The 18,503-nt window shown below is 46.1% G+C and overlaps 1 protein-coding gene across 1 annotated transcript in view; it reads left to right on the top strand.

Moving 5' to 3' along the window:
- The first annotated feature begins 4,063 nt into the window (after positions 1 to 4,063).
- LOC138663640 (uncharacterized) overlaps positions 4,064 to 18,503 on the top strand; it is a 55,085-nt gene continuing 40,645 nt past the window's right edge. Inside the window, exon 1 of the mRNA XM_069749917.1 lies at positions 4,064 to 4,456. The gene's annotated coding sequence lies outside the window, so the exon portion shown is untranslated. The remainder of the gene's footprint in view (positions 4,457 to 18,503) is intronic.

The following is an 18,503-nucleotide window of genomic DNA, read 5'->3' as shown; positions in this document are numbered from 1 at the left end:
TTAAGGACCCCTCTCCCAATGACGTAACCCAGGTACCGAGCTTCCTCCATCCCTATGGAACACTTCTTTGGATTGGCTGTTAGCCCTGCTTGCCGGAGGGAATCAATCACCGCCTGTGACTTTCCCAGTCTGCACTGTACACAACAATATCATCCAGATAGGCTGAGGCATAACGGCGATGGGGACGGAGAACAATATCCATTAACCGTTGGAACGTCGCCGGCGCACCATGCAAACCAAAAGGTAACACCTTATACTGAAACAGCCCTTCGGGCATTAGAAAGGCCGTTTTTTCCTTAGCTGCCTTTGTTAGGGGCACCTGCCAGTACCCTTTTGTAAGGTCAAGGATTGAAAAATACCGTGCCTGACCAAACCGCTCTATCAATTCATCCACCCGGGGCATGGGGTAAGCATCAAATTTTGAAACTTCATTAAGTTTTCTGAAGTCATTACAGAATCTTAGGGTCCCATCAGGCTTAGGTATTAGGACTATTGGACTGGCCCAGTCACTTTGCGACTCTTCTATGACCCCTAATTGTAACATATTTTCCACCTCCAGGGATATGGCTTGTCGCCGAGCCTCAGGCACCCGATATGGCTTTAATCGGAGTTTGGCCTGCGGCTCCGTAACAATGTCATGTTGGACTATGGAAGTACATCCAGGGAGTTCAGAAAAAATGTCCTTATTTCGGCTAACAAACTCCCGGACCTCCTGAACCTGTTTAGGAGATAACGTATCTGGCATTTTGACTACAGACAAGGCTTCTCCTGACTCACCCAGAGGTAATGGAGTCTTATCTACAGGGAATGCAGGCAGCGGACTATCCCCGCCAAGGTGGTCTCTGTCTTTCCACAGTTTAAGCAAATTAATATGATAAACCTGCTCTGGCTTCCTTCGGCCTGGTTGGTGTACCTTATAGTCTACCGGTCCCACCTTCTCCATAATCTCATAGGGCCCCTGCCACCTTGCCAGAAATTTGCTATCCACTGTGGGCACAAGTACCAACACGCGATCCCCGGGACTAAAGGTTCTTACCCGAGCCTCCCGGTTATAGACCTGACTCTGAGACTGTTGTGCTGCTTCCATATGTTCCCGGACCAATGGCAGGACTGTCTCCATCCTTTCCTGCATTTTTGCTACATGCTCTATTACACTCTTGTGGGGGGTTGGTTGGTTCTCCCAAGCCTCCTTGGCTATATCCAGTAAGCCCCGGGGATGTCGGCCATACAATAATTCAAAAGGCGAGAAACCCGTAGATGCCTGCGGCACCTCCCGTACTGCAAACAACAAATATGGGAGTAAAAGATCCCAATCCTTCCCATCTTTAGAAACGTTTTTTTTTAGCATGCTCTTTAGCGTCTTATTGAATCTTTCTACCAGCCCATCTGTTTGGGGATGATAAACTGAGGTGCGCAACTGTTTGACATTTAACAAGCGGCAGAGCTCTTTCATAATTTTTTACATAAAGGGGGTTCCTTGGTCTGTTAAAATCTCTTGCGGAATCCCCACCCTAGAAAACATTCCCATGAGTTCTTTTGCTATGAGCTTAGCCGATGTGTGGCGCAGCGGAACAGCCTCAGGATACCGGGTGGCATAATCTAGAACTAGTAGGATGTGTTGGTGCCCCCTTGCTGACTTATTGACAGGACCAACCAGATCCATTGCCACTCTTTCGAAAGGTACCTCTATAATAGGTAAAGGCACTAAAGGACTCCGAAAGTGTGGCTGGGGACTGGTTACCTGGCACACAGGACAGGAATTACAATACCGTTTAACTTCTTCATGAGCTCCTAGCCAGTAAAACCGCTGCAAAATTCGGTCTAGGGTTTTCTTTTGGCCCAAATACTCGGGGGGAGTACATGCGCATGTGCTAGGTCCATTACCAGCCTATGATAGGCCTGAGGTACCAATAACTGTTCTACCATTTCCCCCCGTACTTTATCAACTTGATACAACAGGTCTCGGTTTAGCTCAAAGCGTGGCAACTCGGTGGCCGCCCCAGGTTGTTGGGGTTCCCCGTTAATAAACAGTACATTTTCCCTGGCCCAAGTCAAAGTCAGGTCTCGGAGTTGCGCTGTACCAAAATTATCGCTCGATACATTTAAGTCTAACAATTCAGGTCCTGGCGGCAAATCTTCCATATCCCCGGCCAACACTTCTATGGGAGAATTTTCCCCCTCCGCTGCCGAAGGGGAGACCACCCCTACCGCCGATTCTTCTTCCTCTGGGTTACCAGGTTCATGCCCCACTTCGGAGAATGTAACCTGGTTGTCACCGGTGTCGGCAGTTGTCCACTGGGTGAGACAACTGTGGACCAAAGTACAGAAAATAAAGGAAAATCTCTACCAAGTATCAATTCATAATGTAAGTTAACCACAACCCCCACCTCATGGCACCGCCTCCCCGCTGGCATGTTTATCACCACTAGGGCGGTAGGATAGTCTTTTAAGTCCCCATGTATACATAACACCCCAACGTTCCGAGCAGTGTACTCGCTGGACTGAACCAGACTGGCTCGTACCAGGGTCACGAGACTCCCTGAGTCCAGTAGGGCCACGGATGGGGTATCCTCTACATCCACCTTACACAAATGTCCCATATTGGATCCTTCCTGGATACCTGTAGCGCAAATCAGTTCGGCATAATGGGATTGGCGATACCCAAAGTTTGTCTCCATAGGCTCAGCCAGGTGGGGGCAATCAGCTCTCATATGGCCAGGCTCCTGGCACCGCCAGCAGACTATGGGGCCTCTTTCTCCTCCAGATAAGTCTTAAGTGGCCTTCCTGGGCTCTGCTCGCCGAGCCACGGGCGGAGATTTAGGGAACCTTCCGGACACCTTCCGGGGAGTCCCTCCCTGGAGCTCTTTGGTTGCCCCATATCGTTCTATCAGGTCCATCATCTGGAGCGCATTAGTAGGGGATGCTTGCCCGACCCATGATTGGAGGGAGTGGGGCAAACCCCTCCAAAATTTATCAGTCACTAGGCGGTCCAGCATGGCCACGGGAGACAGAACCTCAGGCTGTAACCATTTCTGAAATAAGTGCAACAGGTCATAATACTGGGAGCGAGCTGGCTTGGAAGTGTTAAACTCCCACTGATGTACCCGCTGTGCCCGGACCAACACATTTACCCCAAGACAAGCCAGTATCTCACCCTTGACGACTGCGTAGTCCTCCCTTTGCTCAGGGGATAGATCTTGATAGTCTTTCATAGGTACTGGAGCCAGAAATGGAGCAATGACTTCTGCCCACTGGTCCCGGGGTAGTCTCTCCCGCTCAGCTACTCCCTCAAACATCTCCAAGTACGTCTCAACGTCATCAGGTTTCTCCATTTTGGGGATCGCTGTACGAACCGCTTTCCGGACATCATGGATTCCCCGTGAAGCTTCTCTTGTCTGCGACGCCATGATATGCTGCATCAACAGCTGGTTCGTTTCCTGCTGCTGCTGTGTAGCCTGCTGCTGCTGTCGCATGGCATCCACAAGCACTTTTATTGTGGCCTCCATTTCTGCAGAGTTTCCCGACTGGGTCTGCGCAACTCCTTTCACCCAGGACATAAGCCGGAGTTTAGAGCAAAAAAGTAAAAAAACAAAACAAAAATAGCCTGGCCTCACTGCATCTGCCCGCATTCGAACACCAAGATGTGGGGATTGGCTCAGGTGAGCAATGGCAGGGCCACAGTAATGAGGCAACACACAGGCTTCCAGTCCAAACTTCAGTGGTTTATTTTCACTTTAAACAGTCCGTGACAGAAAGTAAGAAAAAAAAACAAACATACTCCAGCTTGGAGAACCACTGGTCTCAGACTCACCCTTACACGGGAAGTGCTTAACTAAGCGGCTGCCAGATCCGCGGCTTCCGCCAGGTGCCATTCCCAGGGTTGCTAACTGTCATGTCACCGTCCTTTGTGACATGTGTCTCAGAGCGAACAGTTCAGGCTTCTTCCAGCCCAGCTCCAAACCCAGACTAACATGTGCCAAACAAAAAGAAACTCCATTACATAGTCTATAGCCACACCCACAGGTGAGGTATCCATCACATGGGCTGATCACATGATCGTGACATCACTGCAGGTCCTCAACCTTAGGAAAATAACAGGCCAAAACTTATCCTGCTCGGAGAAACATATCTTCCGTCCAACACTACACCTTTTACTGCACCACAATACACAATACATACATACATACACATGTGGTTGGAGGTATAATTACTAGCATAGTGTCACGTTGCCAAAGTGGCGCCAGCCGACTCGCTTGTTGCTCAACCAGCCAACAACAAAAACACGTGAGGCTCCACGTGATCAGGTCCTGGAAGCATCGTGGAAGAGAAGATGGGGGCAACAGTGACAAGGCAACGCATGCGCAATGGCATAGAAGAACGTATTGTCAATAGTGAACGCAGGTCAAGTAACACATCTGATATGCAGCAGCCAGACGATCACAAGAACGGCGCAAAAGTAAGATTCTCATTAGGACCCTAAGTTTGAAGGGTCCAAATCCACCACGTCTCCATTTTAGCAAAAACGCTTAGACAGCTTGCCACCTCTAATGTTGATGTTTAGAGCATCAATACCGCGTACTCACAACAATGTACCATCACACTGGCGGAATTTTTTTAAATAGCGCGGTATTGTTTTGAGGGTGGAAGTGTCCATGTGGGTAGCGGCAGCCTGAAAGCCCAATATATGCTCTTTTATGCGAACTTTTTGTTGCCGTGAGGTCAAGCCAAATTGTATGAGTTCACATGGACAGATTGCACAGGATATCATATACCTTGTTGTACATGAGATGATTCACTTGATCTTAAAAGTCTTTGTGCCACTAGAGTTCGTAAAAGAGTTAGAGCGTTCTACATTGGGACAGGCTATACATTGGCCACACGGAAAACAACCACCCCCAAAAAGGTTGTCGTTTGTTGTCCAGTATAGTGGCTCTGGGTAAGATAATCCCGTAAATTTCTAGCACGTCTATAGATGATAGAAGGTCTATCAGGAAGAAACTTGCTAATAACGGGATCAACTTTCAAAATTGGCCATGCTTTTTCCAATGCTAAACTCACCCAGAATAAGAACAATAAGGTGTAATGAATCTCAATTGTCCATCATTTTTTGATTTGACATGGGTTCTAGTTTTATAGAGCAAGTCATTATTGGAAGAAAATTTAGCCCTGTGATAGGCTTTTTTAATTGTACGCCTGCTGTATCCACATGCCAAAAACCGTGCCTTTAGGTCCTCAGCCCTAATCTCAAAGTCAATGTCAGTAGAACAGATGTGATGCAGGCGAAAGAACTGCCCAATAGGGATTGACTTAATCATATGTTTCGGATGCCATAAGGAGGCATGGAGGAGTGTGTTTGTTGCCGTAGTTTTCCTAAAGATATCTGTTTGTATATTACCCATAGGATCCCTTTTAACTGTAACATCTAGGAAATCGATTTTGTCAAAACTCCATACAAAGATGAGATGTATGTTAAGGTTGTTGCTGTTCAAGGTAGAAATAAAATATTGAAGGTCGGTGGGTGTGCCCTGTCAGACAAAGAAGATGTTGTCAATCAATGTACCACATCCAAAAAGGGATGCGGTCCATTGGCCCTGTTGGTTTGACATGAACAGGTCCCTCTACCACAGCCCCAAGAACAGATTAGTATAGGAGAGCGCAAAGGCCGCTCCCATGGCTGTCCCCTGGAGCTGTAGGTAGAAGGACCTCTTGAATACAAAAAAATGAGTGAGAGTGAACTCCAGTAGCTCCAGCAGGAGTTCCCTCAAACCCAAAGATAGTGAAGATGTCCCAAGATAATATCATACAGACGCAATACCTTCATGGTGTTTAATATCGGTATAGAGGGATTCTACGTCTTCTGAAACCAGTAGAGTATCACCCTCCAAACACAAAGCATCGACCTTACGTAAAAATTCACCTGTGTCCCTCAAGAAGGACGGAAGGTTGGCAACTAAAGGTACCGTCACACTTAGCGACGCTGCAGCGATACCGACAACGATCCGCTGTCTGTCATCACCGCTGTGCTTTCCGGCTGCCCGGCGCTCACAGCCAGAGCAGAGAAGCACAGCGCCGGGGACAGACAGCGGTAAGTAAGTATGTAGTGGTTGTTTTTTTTACTTTAGCGATGGTAACCAGGGTAAACATCGGGTTACTAAGCGCGGCCCTGCGCTTAGTAACCCGATGTTTACCCTGGTTACCAGCGAAGACATCGCTGAATCGGTGTCACACACGCCGATTCAGCGATGTCAGCGGGAGATCCAGCGACGAAACAAAGTTCTGGACTTTCTTCCCCGACCAGCGATATCACAGCAGGGGCCTGATCGCTGCTGCCTGTCACACTGGACGATATCGCTAGCCAGGACGCTGCAACGTCACGGATCGCTAGCGATATCGTCTAGTGTGACGGTACCTTAAGGGTTAGAGATGGAAATCAATCCACCTACAGTATACATGGGAAAATTAAACTAACCGTGCAAACAATCGTGATACAGGATGCCTAATGCTATTATGTATCTCTATAATACAGACCGAGGAACAGATTAGAGGTGCCAAATAGCATCCATATAGAAACCCCGTATGCCCTTCAATGTGCACAGCCAGAATATACCCAGAAATACAAAATAAGGAGCACAGTATGTTACCTTCTCCCAGGTCACCAGCTAAATAATAGAGCAATGTGTAAGTGATCTGTCGGGTGATCCCCTCTGGCGCCCCGACGTGCGTTTCGCCCTCTGCTTCTTCCGGGGGCGTGACTAAGTGAGGTTGGGAGTGTACATATATAGTGCATGGCAATTGGCTGTGCCAATAGTGAAAGAACTCCACGGCGCATGTGGCCATCAGAAACATTGGGAGGTTTTGAGAGTAGATCCGGTTTTACGTCAGTTTCTCCCTACACAGCCATCTTTTCCACCTAAAAGATCAGCAAATTTGAAGGACATTTTGGTCCAAAGTCATTATGATCCAGGCAATAATAGTCTAAATTCAGTGTCTGGATCACCGGGCTTCTTTCCCTGTGGCCTTTGTAAGGGCTGTCTCAACCATGCTAAATCTACGACCTTCTGCAATTTTGATGGATCTCGTGTTTTTCACATTTGGAAACATCTTAGCTGTAATTCCTGTGGGGTTATATATCATGTACGTTGTCCATGTGGAAAGGTATACATTTGCCTTACCACAAGGAAATTGAAGGTAATAACACGAGAGCACGTCCGTGATATTGAAAAGGCCAGAACTAGTGAGGATGATTCCTCTCTTAAATCCCTCCCCAGTCATTTTAAATCCCATCATAATTGAAATGCTAGGGGCCTGGTAGTTAAAGCTATTGACCAGGTCTGTTTGGGTTCTAGAGGGGGTGATCTGGCCAAAATATTGGCCCAGGTTGAAAGTAGATGGATTTATCATTTGGGAACCGAGTCCGAATGGCCTCAATGAAACTTTGGGGTTCTCTGCGTTTCTATAAGATCTAGTTTGTTGGGTATTATTATATATCTATATACATTCTCTATATTTGGGAGTATTTTTTGGTTCAAGGGGTATCTTTTTAAGGGTTATTTTTTGGGGGGTTTTGATTTTGGGTATTGATAGAACATTTGTGGTCTTTGTTTTTATACTTGTTCTAATTTTATGTTTTTATTTTATTTTCGATCTTGTTACTATTACCTGACTTTTTGTTGTGTCTATTTGTGATCATGTCCACCTCTCGTGTCTCCCCTTTTCCTCATAGTTTGTAAGCTTACGAGCAGGGCCCTCACTCCTCTTGGTATCTGTTTTGAACTGTATTTCTGTTATGCTGTAATGTCTATTGTATGTACAAGTCCCCTCTATAATTTGTAAAGCGCTGCGGAATATGTTGGCGCTATATAAATAAAAATTATTATTATTATTATTATCATGTCGTGGGATTTGTTGGAGGTTGACGCTATTTTCTCCGGGGTGTGGGAATATAGCTCAGCAGGCATCTTTGCTTTGGCCCAAGCAGATGGCTATGGAGTCACAACGGACAATAGCAGGCTAGCGAGTTCCACACAGGTATGTGTCAGGTGTGTTTATTGTACACATTTGCCGTACAATGTTACACGTGCCAAACATGAAATAAAATATCTAAGGCCGTCTGGCCACTAACAACAGGATTCTAACTACAAAATAAACCTACACATCAAGAAAGAAGTTTGTGGTGCAACCTTACTGTGTCAGCTTACCAGACCAGCAGATGAGAGGCTGAGATCCCAGCAGTTCCTGATTATATCAGCTGAAGCAGTCAGGAGTCAAAACTGGATTGCATGTGTGGAAGGGAAGCACCAGTCCTTTCAGGCTGATCACTAAAGAAAACCAGGACCGGATTACAGTGAAATAAACAGCTTCACAATCAATACCGTGATACATATGAAATGAAACGGGGAGAAACATCTGTTTTCTAGTACTTCTCCCCTTGGCACCTCACAGGGGGTACATCAAGTCTCGTAATATACCAAGAAATAAAGAAGAATTAAGGATATCAAGGAGAACAAACGGAGATTAATGCAAAAGGAAACAGTAAACAATGTAAAAGGGGATATTACAAAGATGTAATATTGAGGACTTGCACATGGATATGATATATATGGTTTTTAATCCATAATAGTCATGCACTATAATGAAATTCTTAGGCCGGTTTCACATTAGCGTTGTGGACGGCTGCGGACTTCCTCTGTGAAGCCCCGCCCTCGGCCGCACCTCTGCCACTAGCTCCACCTACTTCTGCATGCGGCCTGCGTACTTATCTTTAGCATTAGGTACGCAGGTCGTGCCGCTGTATGCGGATGCTTCCGCATGCGTCGTTTTGACGATCCGGCGACCAGCGTAGAACGCAGCTTGTAGCAATTTTTTTTCTTCTCCGCATCGTCAAAACAACGCATGCGGAAGCATCCGCATACAGCGGCATGACCTGCGTACCTAATGTTAAAGATAGGTACGCAGGCCGCATGCAGAAGTAGGCGGAGCTAGCGGCGGAGGTGAGGGCGGGGCTTCACAGAGGAAGTCCGCAGCAATCAGCAGCTCCTCAAAATGCTAGTGTGAAACTAGCCTTATTATTAGCACTAATGGTCACTAATTATCTTCATAAATGATCTTCCAATATGGGGGATTTGTTTCATCACAGATTTTGTATGTAGTATTTTTATTGTAAGCTCTTTAATGAGATTTTATAATTAGGTGGCACTTAACAGTATTTATACCCTTTATTAATCAATTTATGTATTATTTATATTAATGTTGGATGATATAATATGATGGATTCTATGAGATCATGTTCTCTGGATATTATTAAATCACATCACTTTTGTACACTTGCCCTGGTGTCTTATTTTATAAAGGACGGTATCGGCACGACACTCTCATTCTGTTTTTATTATTTATTCTTCAGCTTCAGTTGGCACCTTTTTAGCAGCATTGTCACACTCTGCGTCTCCCCGTTTTCTGTTTTCTCCCTATGTGGACTGTGTTCATTTTAGAACTTACAGATTGCGTATTTGAAGTCCCGGGTGGTGGTGCGCATGCGCCTGCTGTCACTTCTCCACACACTTCCGACAGCGCCTGCGTGGGATCTGCATGCGGTTCAGTGTGCGTTCCTCTTGGCGCATGTCAGGAAGTGTATTTGTGAGAATTCTGACAGCCGCATGCGCCGTGGAGCCCCCGCTCTACTTCCGTTATTGCGTCTTTAGCTCTCTCACTATTGGCACGCCAATTGCCAGGCACTATATATGCACACTCCCAACCTCACTTAGTCACACCCCTGGAAGAAGCAGAGGGTGAAACGCGCGTCGGGGCGCCAGAGGGGATCACCCGACGGATCACTTACACATTGCTCTAATATTTAGCTGGTGACCTGGGAGAAGGTAACATACTGTGCTCCTTATTTTGTATTTCTGGGTATATTCTGGCTGTGCACATTGAAGGGCAGACGGGGTTTCTATATGGATGCTATTTGGCACCTCTAACGTGTTCCTTGGTCTGTATTAAGGTACCTTCACACTGAGCAACTTTCCAACGAGAACGACAGCGATCCGTGACGTTGCAGCGTCCTGGATAGCGATCTCGTTGTGTTTGACATGCAGCAGCGATCAGGATCCTGCTGTGACATCGCTGGTCGTAGCTAGAAGTCTGGAACTTTATTTGGTCGTCAGGTCGGCGTGATTCGTCATGTTTGACAGCAAAAGCAACGATGCCAGCAATGGTTTTTTATGGAGCTAACAACCAGCAAGAATGATAAGTACGTCACTGGATCGCTCCTGCATCGTTCAGCTGTTGCCGGTGTTTGACGTCTCCTAGCGACCTAAACAGCGACGCTGCAGCGATCGGCTCGATGTCTATATAGCTGCAGCGTCGCTTAATGTGACGGTACCTTAACAGGATGCCTAATGCTATTATGTATCTATATATCACGATTGTTTGCACGGATAGTTTAATTCTCCCTTGTATACTGTATTACTAGAAATTTATGTTTAGGGTTTTGTTCGGATGCTCCTCTTTGATTTGGGCTGTATGTTTGTGTAAATTATCATGTGGTTACTTGGATCTTTTTAACCTTACATATTAAACGTTACATTTTAATGAATTTTTTGGTTGGCTTCATTGAGTCGGTAATATAATTACTGCGGTCTCAGTTGTACAGGACAGTTTTATAGGTCGGGTCATTACGGACGCGACGATACTAAATATGTGTACTTTTATTGTTTTGTAGTTTTTTTATTTAGCTAATGAAATGTATTTATGGAAACAATATTCCCGTATATACTCGAGTATAAGCCGACCCGAGTATAAGCCGACCCTCTAATTTTGCCACAAAAAACTGGGAAAACGTATTGACTCGAGTATAAGCCTAGGGTGGAAAATAAAAATAGATGCTCCATACCGTTCATTATGGCCCCATAGATGCTTCATATAAAGCTGTGCCACATAGAATGCTCTGCACCGTTCATTATGGCCCCATAGATGCTCCATATAAAGCTGTGCCATATAGAATGCTCTGCCCCGTTCATTATGGCCCCATAGATGCTTCATATAAAGCTGTGCCATATAGAATGCTCTGCACCATTCGTTATGGCCCCATAGATGCTCGATATAAAGCTGTGCCATATATAATGCTCTGCACCGTTCATTATGGCCCCATAGATGCTTCATATAAAGCTGTGCCATATAGAATGCTCTGCCCCGTTCATTATGGCCCCATAGATGCTTCATATAAAGCTGTGCCATATATAATGCTCTGCACCGTTCAGTATGGCCCCATAAGATGCTCCATATAAAGCTGTGCCATATATAATGCTCTGCACCGTTGATTTTGGCCCCATAGATGCTCCATATATAGCTGTGCCATATATAATGCTCTGCATCGTTGATTATGGCCCCATAGATGCTCCATATAAAGCTGTGCCACATATAATGCTCTGCACCGTTGATTTTGGCCCCATAGATGCTCCATATATAGCTGTGCCATATATAATGCTCTGCATCGTTGATTATGGCCCCATAGATGCTCCATATAAAGCTGTGCCACATATAATGCTCTGCACCGTTCAGTATGGCCCCATAGAAAGCTGTGCCATATATAATTCTCTGCACCGTTCAGTATGGCCCCATAGAAAGCTGTGCCACATATAATGCTCTGCACCGTTCAGTATGGCTCCATAGAAAGCTGTGCCACATATAATGCTCTGCACCATTCAGTATGGCTCCATAGAAAGCTGTGCCACATATAATGCTCTGCACCGTTCAGTATCGCTCCATAGAAAGCTGTGCCACATATAATGCTCTGCACCGTTCAGTATGGCCCCATAGAAAGCTGTGCCACATGTAGAATGCTCTGCACCGTTGATTATTGCCCCATAGATGCTCCATAGAAAGCTATGCACCGTTCAGTATGGCCCCATAGGCGCTCCATATAAATCTGTGCCATATACAATGCTGCTGCTGCAATAATAAAAAAAAAAAACAACATACTCACCTCTCTTGCTTGCAGCTCCTCAGCGTCCTGTCTCGGCGTCTCTCCGCACTGACTATTCAGGCAGAGGGCGGCGCGCACACTAGTATGTTATCGCGCCCTCTGACCTGAACAGTCAGAGCAAGAGGACGCGGAAGTCGGAGCGGCGCCCGGCGGGTGGAACGTGGACAGGTAAATATGACATACTTACCTGCTCCCGGCGTCTCCCCCTCACCCACCGACCCCACCGCCGACCGTGACTCAAGTATAAGCCGAGAGGGGCACTTTCAGCCCAAAAATTTGGGCTGAAAATCTCGGCTTATTCTCGAGTATATACGGTATATATTTTTTATTCTTTATTTTGGATTTTTTTTTTTTTTACACATGTGAATATTTTTTTTTTACTTTATAACATTGCCCCAGGGGGGACATTATGTTATAGGGTCAGATCGCTGATCTGACACTTTGCAGAGCACTGTGTCAGGTCAGCGATCTGACATGCAGGGCTGCAGGCTTACCAGAGCTTGCTCTGAGCAGGCGCTGCTAAGCCACCTCCCTGCAGGACCCGGATGAAGCCCCGTGGCCATTTTGGATCCGGGGCCTGCAGGAGGAGATGCTCGGTACAAGGTGAGTATATCGCCTTGTACCGAGGGTCTCAGGGAAGCCCGCAGGGAGCCCCCTCCCTGCGCGATGCTTCCCTATGCCCCCAGAACGCTGCGATCATGTTTGATCGCAGTGTGCCGGGGTTATTGTGCCGGGGAGTGGTCCGTGACCGCTCCTGGCACATAGTGCCAGATGTCAGCTGCGATAGTCAGCTGACACCCGGCCACGCTCCCCCCCGTGAGCGCGGCTGATTGCATATGACGTACTATCCCGTCACTGGGAATTAAGTCCCATGTCACTTCGACGGGATAGTATGTCATATGGGATTAAGGGGTTAAGGAGCATTTTGAAGCCATGATGCTACTCCCCCTGACAAAGGCACACCGCCGAAACGTGCATAGGGGAAGTAGCATTATCGCATGGTCTAGGTTAGACATATATATTATATCCACTGTACCAATGTAGGACACCAGGCTTTAAACCATTGCTCCAGCGTTTCATCCTATTTGTATTACAAGCACTTAAGCTGCAATTCTGAGGGATGTGGGAATATAGTCTTCACATTAAATGATTTTTCATTGTCTGGATGCAAGCTTTAAGGTACCGTCACACTAAGAGACGCTGCAGCGATACCGACAACGATCCGTATCGCCGTCACCGCTCTGCTTTCCGGCCGCTGCGCTCACAGCCAGAGCAGAGAAGCACAGCGCCGGGGACAGACAGCGGTAGGTAAGTATGTAGTGGTTGTTTTTTTTACTTTAACGATGGTAACCAGGGTAAACATCGGGTTACTAAGCGCGACCCTGCGCTTAGTAACCCGATGTTTACCGTGGTTACCAGCGAAGACATCGCTGAATCGGCGTCACACACGCCGATTCAGCGATGTCAGCGGGAGATCCAGCGACGAAACAAAGTTCTGGACTTTCTTCCCCGACCAGCGATATCACAGCAGGATCCTGATCGCTGCTGTCTGTCACACTGGACGATATCGCTAGCCAGGACGCTGCAACGTCACGGATCGCTAGCGATATCGTCTAGTGTGGCGGTACCTTTACTTATACTGGGACCTAGGTATATACTTGATTTTGACTACATTGTCTATTAGCACTATATCTTGCTCTTATCTGCCATCTGGTTGTGCCACTTATTTTCTTTGGCTCATCACCATGCACTCTATTGGCACTTAACCCCTTCCCGACCCATGACGCCACGTTGGTGTCATGAAAGTCGGTGCCAATCCGACCCATAGAAAGATCATAGAAAGATCGCGTCCCTGCAGATCGGGTGAAAGGGTTAACTCCAATTTCACCCGATCTGCAGGGATAGGGGGAGTGGTACTTTAGCCCGGGGGGGGTGGCTTCATCCCCCCGTGGCTACGATCGCTCTGATTGGCTGTTGAAAGTGAAACTGCCAATCAGAGCGATTTGTAATATTTCACCTAAAAAACTGGTGAAATATTGCAATCCAGCCATGGCTGATGCTGCAATATCATCGGCCATGGCTGGAAACACTGATGTTCCCCCACCCCACCGATCTCCCCCCCAATCCTCCGATCTGTGGTCCGCTCCCCTCCGTCCTGTGCTCCACTCCCGCGTCCTCCTGTCCGCTCCCCCCGTGCTCCTATGCCACCCCCCGTGCTTCGATGCCCCTCCCCATGCCCCGATCTCCCCCCCTTATACTTACCGAGGCTCCCGGTGTCTGTCCGTCAATGGGCGCCGCCATCTTCCAAAATGGCGGGCGCATACGCAATGCGCCTGCCGAATCTGCCGGCCCGCAGATTCGTTCCATGTACATTTTGATCACTGTGATAAAACCTATCACAGTGATCAAAATAAAAAAAAAGTAAATGAACCCCTCCTTTATCACCCCATAGGTAGGAACAATAATAAAATAAAGAATTATTTTTTTTCCCACTACAGTTAGAACTAGGGTTAGGGTTAGGGTTAGGGAATGTGCACACATATTCAGGTCCTCTGCGGATTTTTCCGCAGCGGTTATTATAAATCCGCAGTGCAAAACCGCTGCGGATTTATCGCGGATTTACCGCGTTTTTTCTGGTGATTTCACTGCGGTTTTCTATTGGAGCAGTTGTAAAACCGCTGCGGAATCCGCAGAAAAAAGTGAAATGTGCGGAATGTAAACCGCTGCGTTTCCGCGCAGTTTTTTCCGCAGCATGTGCGCAGCGTTTTTTGTAAACTCATGGGAAACTGCTGTGGACCCGCAGTGGCGGAAACGCTGTGGATCCGCAGCGTTTTCCGCATCGTGTGCACATACCCTTAGAATTAGGCTATGTGCACACGGTGCGGATTTGGCTGCGAATCCGCAGCGGATTGGCCGCTGCGGATTCGTAGCAGTTTTCCATCAGCTTTACAGCTCCATGTAAACCTATGGAAAACCAAATCTGCTGTGCCCATGGTGCGGAAAATACCGCACGGGAATGCTGTGTTGTTTTTTCCGCAGCATGTCAATTCTTTGTGCGGATTCCACAGCGTTTTACACCTGTTCCTCAATAGGAATCCGCAGGTGAAATCTGCACAAAAAACACTGGAAATCCACGGTAAATCCGGAGGTAAAACGCAGTGCCTTTTACCCGCGGATTTTTCAAAAATGGTGCGGAAAAATCTCACACGAATCCGCAATGTGGGCACATAGCCTTAGGGTTAGAGTTGGAATTAGAGTTAGGGCTGGAATTAGGGCTAGGGTTGGAAATAGGGTTAAGATTAGGCTAGTGGTTAGGGTTATGGTTAGGGGTGTGTTGGGGTTAGGGTTGTGGTTAGGGGTGTGTTGGGGTTAGGGTTTGGATTAGGGTTAGGATTATGGTTAGGGTTGGGATTAGGGTTAGGGGTATGTTGGGGTTAGGGCTGTGGTTAGGGGTGTGTTGGGGTTAGGGTTGTGATTAGGGTTATGGCTAGAGTTGAGATTAGGGTTAGGGGTGTGTTGGGGTTAGTGTTGGAGTTAGAATTGAGGGGTTTCCACTGTTTAGGCACATCAGGGGTCTCCAAACGCAACATGGCGCCACCATTGATTCCAGCCAATTTTGCGTTCAAAAAGTCAAATGGTGCTCCCTCCCTTCCGAGCCCCGACGTGCGCCAAAACAGTGGTTTACCCCCACATATGGGGTACCAGCATACTCGGGACAAACTGGGCAACAACTATTGGGGTCCAATTTCTCCTGCTACCCTTGTGAAAATAAAAAAATGCTTGCTAAAACATCATTTTTGAGGAAAGAAAAATTATTTTTTTATTTTCACGGCTCTGCGTTGTAAACTTCTGTGAAGCACTTGGGGGTTCAAAGTGCTCACCACATATCTAGATAAGTTCCTTGGGGGGTCTAGTTTTCAAAATGGGGTCACTTGTGGGGGGATTTCTACTGTTTAGGCACATCAGTGGCTCTGCAAACGTAACATGATGCCCGCAGACCATTCCATCAAAGTCTGCATTCCAAAACGTCACTACTTCCCTTCTGAGCCCCGACGTGTGCCCAAACAGTGGTCCCCCCCCCCCCCCCACATATGGGGTATCAACGTACTCAGGACAAACTGGACAACAACTTTTGGGGTCCAATTTCTCCTGTTACCCTTGTGAAAATAAAAAATTGCGGGCTAAAATATAATTTTTGAGGAAAGAAAAATTATTTTTTATTTTCACGGCTCTGCGTTATAAACTTCTGTGAAGCACTTGGGGGTTTAAAGTGGTCACCGCACATCTAGGCTAGTTCCATGGGAGGTCTAGTTTCCAAAATGGGGTCACATGTGGGGAAGCTCCAATGTTTAGGCACACAGGCGCTCTCCAAACGCGACATGGTGTCCGCTAACGATTGGAGCTAATTTTTCATTCAAAAAGTCAAATGGCGCTCCTTCCCTTTTGAGCCTTGCCGTGTGCACAAACAGTGGATTTGTGACCACATATGAGGTATCGGTGTACTCAGGAGAAATTTCCCAACACATTTTAGGATCCATTTTATCCTTTTGCCCATGTGGAAATGAACAAATTGAGGCTACAAGAAATTTTTTGTGAAAAAAAGTACTTTTTCATTTTTACGGCTCAATTTGTGAAGCACCTAGGGGTTCAAAGTGCTCACTATGCATCTAGATAAGTTCCTTGGGGGGTCTAGTTTCCAAAATGGGGTCACTTGTGGGGGAGCTCCAATGTTTAGGCACACAGGGGCTCTCCAAACGCGACATGGTGTCCGCTAACAATTGGAGCTAATTTTCCATTCAAAAAGTCAAATGGCGCTCCTTCCCTTCCGAGCCCTGTCGTGCGCCCAAACAGTAGTTCCCCCCACATATGGGGTATCGGCATACTCAGGACAAATTGTACAATAACTTTTGGTGTCCAGTTTCTATTTTTACCCTTGGGAAAATAAAAAAATTGTTGCTAAAAGATAATTTTTGTGACTGAAAAGTTAAATGTTCATTTTTTCCTTCCATGTTGCTTCTGCTGCTGTGAAGCACCTGAACATAGTAACATAGTAACATAGTTAGTAAGGCCGAAAAAAGACATTTGTCCATCCAGTTCAGCCTATATTCCATTATAATAAATACCCAGATCTACGTCCTTCTACAGAACCTAATAATTGTATGATACAATATTGTTCTGCTCCAGGAAGACATCCAGGCCTCTCTTGAACCCCTCGACTGAGTTCGCCATCACCACCTCCTCAGGCAAGCAATTCCAGATTCTCACTGCCCTAACAGTAAAGAATCCTCTTCTATGTTGGTGGAAAAACCTTCTCTCCTCCAGACGCAAAGAATGCCCTCTTGTGCCCGTCACCTTCCTTGGTATAAACAGATCCTCAGCGAGATATTTGTATTGTCCCCTTATATACTTATACATGGTTATTATATCGCCCCTCAGTCGTCTTTTTTCTAGACTAAATAATCCTAATTTCGCTAATCTATCTGGGTATTGTAGTTCTCCCATCCCCTTTATAAATTTTGTTGCCCTCCTTTGTACTCTCTCTAGTTCCATTATATCCTTCCTGAGCACCGGTGCCCAAAACTGGACACAGTACTCCATGTGCGGTCTAACTAGGGATTTGTACAGAGGCAGTATAATGCTCTCATCATGTGTATCCAGACCTCTTTTAATGCACCCCATGATCCTGTTTGCCTTGGCAGCTGCTGCCTGGCACTGGCTGCTCCAGGTAAGTTTATCATTAACTAGGATCCCCAAGTCCTTCTCCCTGTCAGATTTACCCAGTGGTTTCCCGTTCAGTGTGTAATGGTGATATAATGGTGAAGGGTTAATAAACTTCTTGAATGTGGTTTTGAGCACCTTGAGGGGTGCAGTTTTTAGAATGGTGTCATTTTTGGGCATTTTCAGCCATATAGACCCCTCAAACTGACTTCAAATGTGAGGTGGTCCCTAAAAAAAGTGGTTTTGTAAATTTTGCTGTAAAAATGAGATATCTGGTATGTATAAAAATATATATATATACAGTGGCGCTCAGTAACCAGCTATGGTATAATGCTGCAGATTAGGACAACAACCACTAAGTTGTCATAATAAACCTGTGTGTAAAATAATAAATAAATAAATCCGCGCAAAAACCAATATAGAAAACCCAAAAACTTTTACTGGACGATATATAAATACCTTACACATGTAAATATTGCACCTCCCCTATTTACATAAAATGGCTGTCAAAACAATATGCTATTGCTATTACCGTGTAGAGCAATAGCATATTGTTTTGACACCCATTTTATGTAAATAGGGGAGGTGCAATATTTACATGTGTAAGGTATTTATATTTCGTCCAGTAAAAGTTTTTGGGTTTTCTATATTGGTTTTTGCGCGGATTTATTTATTTATTATTTTACACACAAAAATGAGAAATTGCTGGTCAACTTTTAACCCTTATAACTTCCTAGCAAAAAAAAATTTTGCTTCCAAAATGGCGCTGATGTAAAGTAGACATGTGGGAAATGTTACTTATTAA

Source organism: Ranitomeya imitator, chromosome 2 (genome assembly GCF_032444005.1).
Source record: "Ranitomeya imitator isolate aRanImi1 chromosome 2, aRanImi1.pri, whole genome shotgun sequence".
NCBI classification, from domain to species: Eukaryota; Metazoa; Chordata; class Amphibia; order Anura; family Dendrobatidae; genus Ranitomeya; species Ranitomeya imitator.
The sequence above is the reverse complement of the archived record's forward strand: the minus strand, read 5'-3'. Positions and strand labels throughout refer to the sequence as shown.